Source organism: Colobus angolensis, unplaced genomic scaffold, assembly GCF_000951035.1.
Source record: "Colobus angolensis palliatus isolate OR3802 unplaced genomic scaffold, Cang.pa_1.0 Scaffold126, whole genome shotgun sequence".
In the NCBI taxonomy this organism is placed as follows: domain Eukaryota; kingdom Metazoa; phylum Chordata; class Mammalia; order Primates; family Cercopithecidae; genus Colobus; species Colobus angolensis.
Window position 1 is genome coordinate 2,731,536 of NW_012113808.1, and position 8,964 is coordinate 2,740,499.

Consider the following 8,964-nt stretch of genomic DNA (forward strand, 5'->3'; position numbering starts at 1 on the left):
TCTCAGCTCACTGCAACCTCTGCCTCCTGGGTTCAAGTGATTCTCCCTCCTCAGCCTCCTGAGTAGCTGGGATTACAGGTGCACACCACCATGCCAGGCTAATTTTTGTATTTTTAGTAGAGGTGGGGTTTCACCGTGTTGGCCAGGCTGGTCTTGAACTCCTGACCTCAGGTGATCTACCCCCGTCGGCCTCCCAGAGTGCTGGGATTACAGGCATGAGCTGCTGTGCCCGACCGACCCCAGGTATTTCTAATGCAGGTGGTCCCACATTTGGAGAAATCCTGCTATGGGTTGAGGAATGGTTTTGTTCCTAAAGGACACAGGCACTGCTGCTTGTGGAAAATGGAACAGAGAACAGCAGAGATTGAATAGAGCGTTAAACGCTGTTAGTGAGAAAATCCTTGTGCCTGAGCAGTGAGGACATGTTGCTTGGAGATGTTTCTCAGTCAGAAATATCTACGGGTTAGAAACATACTATGGGTTAAATGAGAGCTGGTAGAAAGGGTGGTTGTCAACTCCCCCTGCTCTTTCCTGAGTCTCAGTCTCCCTCCTGTATTCTCCCTCCTTTCTTTTCTTTCTTTCTTTCTTTCTTTTTTTTTTTTTTTTTTTTTTTTTTTTTTTTTTTTTTTTTTGAGATGGAGTCCTGCTCTGTTGCCCAGGCTGGAATGCAGTGGTGTGATCTCGGCTCACTGCAACCTGTCTCCTGGGTTCAAGCAATTCTCCTACCTCAGCCTCCCAAGTAGCTGGGATTACAGGCACCCACCACCATGCTCAGCTAAATTTTGCATTTTTAGTAGAGACAGGGTTTCATCACGTTGGCCAGGCTGGTCTCGAACTCCTGATCTCAGGCGATCCTCCCATCTCAGCCTCCCGAAGTGCTGGGATTACAGGCATGAGCCACTGCACCCGGCCCTCTCCCTCCTTTCTTAGGGAGGATCTCGACTCAGAACTTTTCCTCGATCCTCTCTGTTGAGATGGTTGATTTCCTCCTTAAAGCATTACCTGTTCAGTTTCTTTTAAAAATTTACCCCCCCTGCCCTCATTCTGTAGGAATTGTTGGGTATTGGCTGAGCAAGGAGTTTGGAGCCCTCTGAGCTGATAATGTAAAATCTTTGAGGGGAGAGACTTGAGCTTTCTTTTTCTTTTTCTTTCTTTTTTTGTGTTTTCTCCTGTAGCATCTGCCCCAGTGTCAGGCACATTTTAGGTGCCCAACGAACATCTGTGGAATGAATGAATGAGTGCTGGCATCACCTGTAAGCACACAGTAAGGATGACCATGGAGAGAATATGCCGAGCCTTTTAATTAGCCCAGATGAGTGCAGTCTGTGTTAAGGTGAAATGCCAGAACCCCAAGGAACAGATTCAGCACACAGGGGTGGGACTCAGGCACTGCTGACACTGAGGCATGAGGGAAAACCCTGTGGGTTTTCCTTCCAGGTCCCTTCTTGGTTTGCCCAAAAGAATTTCACATTTTGTTTCAGTTAAGGAGAGGCCTTTCCTTACAGCTGACTTTAAGGAAGCTGGAAATCGTGCTTGTGGGGGAAGTGGCTTCGGAATTTGGGGCCTCTTTGGGACCTGGTAGGCGATGGGGTTTGGGGGCAAGTTTGTGGGACATGTGTCTGAACAGGAAGGAAGGGAGGAGAAGTGGGGCCAGCCAGGAAGCAGCAGACGAATGCAGATTTATCCCCGTGCAGTTTTGCTTAGAGTTGGAGGTTACCTCCCAGAGATAGATCGACCCCAGCCCTGCAGAGATTGGCTATCCTGCTCTTCAACTTATTTTTAGATGTATGATCTCACTTGAATCTCAAATCCAATAGGAGTTCCTGACCCCTCAATTTAGCTCCACCTGGCATTCCAGAGCAATTCAAGGATCTGGCAGGGCTAACTAGCAATCCCCTGCTACATACAGGGGAACAATGAGTTTTAAAGCTGCTCGGAAATCTGTGATTCGAATATTGGGAAATCCTTGACTCTCTATCAAATGTGAAGTTGCTGATTTAGGAAATAAAGTTAAGAAACAATATTCATTAACAGAATGGAATTTAATGAAACTGCTGGTGTTTTGCGGTTATTTTCTGGTCACATAGTGCCCCCTGGTGGGTTCGCTGACATACTCTTCCAGAATGCTGGTTTCCCAGGCTGTGCTTTGTAACAAGGCGTGCACCAGCAGGGTGATTCCAAGAATTTGCAGTTTAGGCCCAATCCAACGATGCTCTAAAGATTGTCTGCTAACGGAAAATATGAGTTATGAAAATGCTATGGGTTGTACTGTATCCCCCACCAAAAGACTTGTTAAAGTCCTAAGCCCCAGTATTTGTGAATGCAAACTTATTTGGGAAAAGGGTCTTTGCAGATGTAATTATGAAGTTGAGGTGAGGTCGTTAGGCCAAGCCCTTAATCCGATGTGACTGGTGTTCTTGTAAGAGGAGGAGAGGCTGGGTGCAGTGGCTCCCATCTGCAATCCCTGCTATTTGGGAGGCTGAGGCAGGAGGATTACTTGAGCCCAGGACTTTTAGACTACCCTGGGCAACATATTGGGACCTCATCTCTACTAAAAATTTAAAAATTAGCCAGGCATGGTGGCATGTAGCTGTCTCAGCTACTTGGGAGGCTAGGTGGGAGAATGGCTTGAGTCCAGGAGTCCGAGGCTGCAGTGAGCTATAATCATATCAATGCACTCCAGCCTGGGCAACAAGGGAGACCCTGACAAAAAAAAAAAAAAAAAAAAGGAAGAGGGAGACACGCAAGGAGAGAACACCATGTGACAATGGAGACAGACACTGGAGTGATGCACCTGCAGACTGAGGATGCACAAGGATTGACAGCACCCCCTGGAAGCCAGGAGTAGGGCGTGGAATAGAGTCTCTCTCAACCCCTCGGAAGGTTCTAACCCTGCTGATGCCTTGATCTTGGACTTCAGCTTCCAGCACTGTGAGATGAGATATGTTTGTTGTTTAAACTTCCCAGTTTGTGCTGCTTTGTGATGGCAGCCCAAGCAGACGAATGTAGAAATAACCTGGGATTTGAGTCAGAAGAACTCCTTTGCATCCCATCTACCACTTAGTACCTGAATGACCTTGGGAAAAGAAGTTCAATTTTTCTGAGCCTCAGTTTTATAAACTGCAAAATGGAGAAATACAAAAGTAACTGTTCTCCTGCCTCAGGATCCCTATGAGGATGAAGTGTGATGATGTGTATAAAAACATTTTGTTTATTGTACAGCACTGTATACTGCCATCTTATTACATAAAGAAAGGAAGGTGGGAGGTAGTAGAGTGGAATGATTAAGAGCTAGGCTCTGGCTGGGCACGGTGGCTCACGCCTGTAATCCCAGCACTTTGGGAGGCTGAGGTGGGTGGATCACTTGAGGTCAGGAGTTTGACCTGGCCAACAAATTGAAACCCCGTCTCTACCAGAAAAAAAAAAAAAAGAAAGAAAGAAATTAGCCAGGTGTGGTGGTAGGTGCCTGTAATCCTAGCTCCTAGCTTCTCGGGTGGCTGAAGCAGAAGAATCACTTGAACCTGGGAGGCAGAGGTTGCAGTGAGACGAGATGGCGCCACTGCACTCCAGCCTGGGCAACAGAGCAAGACTCCATCTCAAAAAAAAAAAAAAAAAAAAGAAAAAAAAAAAGCTAGACTGTGAAGTCAGTTTGCCAGGGTCTGTCAGTGGAAATGTTACAAAGAATTTTCTTATGAAAACATGACTCTCAAATGAGCCAAAGGCAGTGATGCCCAGGAATGGAGTTGTGGTAACTTAAAGGAATGTATCAGTCATCTATTGCAAACTTAGTGAACCCCAAAACTTAGTGGCTTCAAATGATGAGCTTATTCTTTCACACAGTCTCCGTGGATCAGGAATCGAGAGCAACTTAATTGAGTGCTTCTCACTTGGCGTCTCTTGTGAGTCTGAAGTCACCCGGGGTTTAGACTAGGGCTGGAGGACCCACTTCCCAGATGGCTCACCCACTGTGGCTGGCCCTCTCCACAGGTCTGCTGAGTATTTTTACAATATGGCACCTCCTCATTCTTTCCACCTCCCCTTCCTGCCCACCCCACCATGCCCAACGTGTTTTTTCTTTTGTCAGTGATTCTCAACCTGTACGGGGTCACAGGCTCACAGAATATTCTAGATAGAATTTCAAGGGGCTCCAAGATTAAGTACCATTGGGTCCACAGAGAGCTCTGTCAAATGTGAATCGAATTGTGTAATTCCCTGTTTAAATCCTTCCGTGACCCCCACTGCCCATAGGACAAAAAACTTCTTTAGCACACCACGATCTGACTCCAGCTTACTTTTAATAACAATAACCTCATCATCACATGGAATGTCTCCTACACGGCAGACACTTTTCACACTCTCTTTCTAATTCTTAGAAGAACTCTGCAAGGAGTGGATTTTATGATTCCATTTTAGAGATAAGGAGAAGCTCAGAGCTGAAATCTGGCTGATTCAGCACCTGCCTCACCTCCCCCCAAACACCCTCCCAAGTGAATGGTTGAGTGTAGAGGTGCCTGGATTCTTCTGACTCTGAAGCTGATGTCCCTCCAGGCCTGGCCACCCCACTCTCTGCCCCTTCTCGACTACTGCCAGGCACACTCCTGCTCTGGCGCTTCGGAACCACTCATCATTTCCAGACATGCGGTGGGTTTTGTGCAGGAAGCTTTTTCTACCTTAAAGTTCCTTTCTTCCCATCTTGTCCTCCTTCTCCAACCTTCTCTAATCACTGTGCTCTGTGATCCTATTCCTTCTTCAAGGGTGTCATTTCTTCCATGAGCTTTTCGGAACGACTCAGTCACAGCGGGCAGCCCCACTGTGACTTTCCAGCGCTCCTTTACGTATTCCACGGCGACCACCAGGCTGTGTCATAATTTCTCATGTACTCGCCTATATACTTACTACCCTTAGACTGTTTCTTGAAGGCAAGTATCAGTCATGCCTTTCTAACCTTTTTTTAAATCTAGCTCTTCACAGGATGGGTGTTCACTGTATATTTTTTGAGTGAATGAATGAATGAATGGCATTTTCTGTAAGAATGCCCCCTAGCATGGAAATGATCCCGCTTTTGAATAAAGGTAGCTAGGATCTAGGGTGTCTTGAGGCTTCAGTCTTTTTAGGACATCTCTAATGAGCCTAGGGGTGGCAGTGTGATGCCACACCTGAAAATACTCTGCCATTTTCAAAGCTCTAACATTTTGGCACCCAAGGGGAGAAGCCACAGAGTTTATCTGTGTCTAGCTTTTGTCGTTATCTGTCTCATTTTAACAGGCTGGGAAATTGACACTCTGAGGATGAAGGTATTTCTACCCAAGGTCCTGTCATTTAATGTTGTGCTGAATAGGAACCAGGAGCTGGATGTCCTGAGCTGTGTGTTGAGATCTTCTCCCTACAGACAACGTTGAAGACTTGTAAAGGTTCTACGTCTTTGAAATCTTTTTTTTTTTTTTAAGATGGAGTCTTGCTCTGTTGCCCAGGCTGTAGTGCAGTGGTGCTATCTTGGCTCGCTGCAACTTTCACCTCCTGGATTCAAGCCATTCTCCTGCCTCAGCTTCCGGAGTAGCTGGGATTACATGATGGCTAATTTTCATATTTTTAGTAGACACGAGGTTTCACCATGTTGGCTAGGCTGGTCTCAAACTCCTGACCTCAGGTGATCCACCCGTCTCGGCCTCCCAAAGTGCTGGGATTACAGGTGTGAGCCACCGCGCCCGGCCTATCTTTGAAATCTTAAAGGGCAAAGCTGACTTCAAACAGACTTCAAGCTGTTGTTTTTGTATGGCTCCATTTTAATAAGAAAAAATATAAATGTGTAGATGGATGCATTGACAAAATGGTAAAAGAATATGCATCAAGTAATAATCGTTATCTCTGGGATTAGATTAAATTAAACTAATTAATTAATTAATTTTGAGATGGAATCTTGTTCTATCGCCCAAGCTAGAGTGCAGTGGCACATTCTTGGTTCACTGCAATCTCCGCCTCTGGGGTTCAAGAGATTCTCGTGCCTCAGCCTTCCAAGTAGATGGGATGACAGGTGTGCGCCACCATGCCTAGTTAATTTTTGTATTTTTAGTAGAGATGGGGTTTCACTGTGTTGGCCAGGCTGGTCTTGAACTCCTGGCCCCAACTGCGTGCCTCGGCCTCCCAAAGTGCTGGGATTATAGGCGTAAGCCACTGCACCCAGCCTCTAGAATTTTAAATTATTTTTATCTACTTTTTAATGTATGTTTTAAAATTTTTCTATAAGGTATATAAATTATATATTTGACTTTTAAAGTCTTCTAGTTGATAAAAGAAAAATGCCCTGTGCATTAGATAAGCTATCACTGTAATTTAATTTGCTGACTTTTCTTTCTGAACACAGATAAAATCATGCATATTTTGCACTTAACACAGGAAGTGGTTTCTGGAGTGGCAGAAAGTCTCAGTAACTTCGAGGTACACAATTCTACCTCGAAGGCAGCATCATCAAGATTATATTTACAAGCATTCAGTTCAGTCAAGTAGTTGTCTCAGGTGCTTGTTTAGATCTCACATCTTCAAGGAATGTCAGGAAGCCTAGAGGCTGAAGAAAGATGCAGAATACTTTCTAAATGTCCGGCAGTGAGGAAAATCCCTCAGTATTTTCCTTGTGATTAACTTGTTGATGGATTTTCTTTTAAAGAAGTCAAGTAAAAGACTATCCTAAGGGAGCAGGAACAAAGGCGGGACTATTCTGACTCACTCACCTCTGTGTTGACAGTGCCCTTTGGCGTCAGTTTCAAAGTAATTCATTCACATCTGCTCAGCAAGTACTCATTGCATGCTCATGAATTCCAGGTGCTGTTATGGTTCCTGGGGATGCAGCAGTAAAGAAAGCAGAGTTCCTGACTTCATGGAGCAATACTTGCATGTGGGAGGAGACAGATGTGGCAAATAAGTAAATATCTAGCACACTAGCACATCAGGGGTGATAAGTACAGTGAAAAAACAAATAGTGAGGAGGTTGGGCCTGCCGGGAGGGCGAGAGGGCGGGGGAAGCCGTAGTTCTGCTTTCAGTAGGGTGCCTGCAGGATTCTTCCATAAGGAGACATTTGTACCAAGACCAAAGGGGAGGGGAGGGGGCAAAGGCTGTGGTATCTGGGGAAAGAGCCCTTCAGAAGACAAAGACCCTGAGATGGGAGCATACGGGTGGGGCCTGCAGGGACAGCAGTCGGGGCAGGGAGATCAACGGCATGGGGAGTGAACCAGGCTGTGTAGGGCAGAGTATGGGGTCTTGTAGGCCACTGAAAGCATTTTTCTATTTTTAAATTCTGAGTGAGACTTGATACGATTAAGGGACAGGGCACAAGACAATTACTTACAAGAGGCACTAGGATGCTAAAGACTCATGGAGACTAGGCCATAAGGGACAAAACCCAGGCATGGGGAACCATTAGGGGCTGTTGCCCATCCTGAAAGATGATAGAGGCTTAGTGGTGGGGGATGGGGAGGGAAGTGACAGGAAATGGCTAGATTCTGGATATAATTGAAGGCAGAATCCACTGGATTTGCTGGGAGATGAAAAGTGGAGTTTTTCCTGAGCAATGGAGTAGATAATGGCTCTATTATCAGAGCAGGTTTCGGCGGATGCGTTTCAGTTATCTACTGCTGAGTGACAAGCCATCCTGTACTTAGTGGCATGAAACATCAGCAATCACTTGATTTACTCACCAATTGCAGCCTGGGCAGGGCTCAGTGGGGACGGCTGCAGGTGGGATTCGTTAGGGCAGCTCAAAGGCTGGCTGGAGCCATCTGAAGTTTGTTACTCACGCATCTGGCTGTGGATGCTGGCTGTCAGCTGGGCCCTCAGCTGTGATGTCAGTCAGAACTCCTGCACCTCTTCATGTTGGGGTTCGCTCCCTCGCGGCATGGCGGTTGGGCTTCAAAAGTGGTCTACCAAGAAAACAAGATACGAAGCATGTGACATTTTCATGCCTTGGCCTCAGAAGTCCCATAGTCTCATTTCTGCTGTCCTTTATTGCTTCAAGGAGTCATGAAGATTGGTCCGAGTTCAAAGGGAGGAGACACGGACTCTGGCCCTGGATGGGAGGGTGTGGATGTCACATTGTAGAAGAACATGTGTGATAGGAGGTATTGTGCCCATCTTTGGTCAATATCGTCTGCCACATAAAGGATGCAGAAACCAAGATTTTTAGAGCATGAGCTGCTTGTTAATTATCACACAGGGATGTTGAGTAGACAGGTGGATGTATGAGTCAAGAGAGGTCAAGGTTGGGGAAATAAATGTTGGAGGCTTTATTATACAATTGGTATTTAAAGCCACCTGGAATGAGGAGAGATGTGGTGGTGGGAGGAGGAGGAGGAGAGGAAGGAGGATCAGGAGAAGAGAGAGTTTATTAAGCATTGCATAATTTTTTTTTGAGATGGAGTCTCACGCTGTCACCAGGCTGCAGTGCAATGGTGCCATCTCGGCTGACTGCAACATCCGCCTCCCAGGTTCAAGCAATTCTCCTGCCTCAGCCTTCCCAGTAGCTGGGATTACAAGCACATGCTGCCATGCACAGCTAATTTTTTGTTTTTTAGTAGAGATGAGGTTTCACTGTGTTGCCCCTTCTGGTCTCGAACTCCTGAGCTCAGGCAATCCACCTGCCTCGACCTCCCAAAGTGCTAGGATTACAGGCATGAGCCACTGTGCCCAGCCACATTGCATAATTTTTATTGAGTAGCTCTATATTAAGCATTGTGGGAGGTACTTTGCACAGCTTAGAGCGAGATGAAGGCCTCCCTGCCCCAGTCCATAGTGAAGCAGGCCTCACTCTGTACCGGCATAGAACTCAGCTCAGTTTCTGACTCTGTATTTTTCTCTTGCTCCCCGTGCCCCTGGTGCTGGAGCGCTTAATTAGATCTGACAAGGTCTCTTTTGTCCTTGTGCTTTGGCGTGTCTTCAGGCTTTCCCTGGATAATGACAGGCAAAAGTATTTGGAG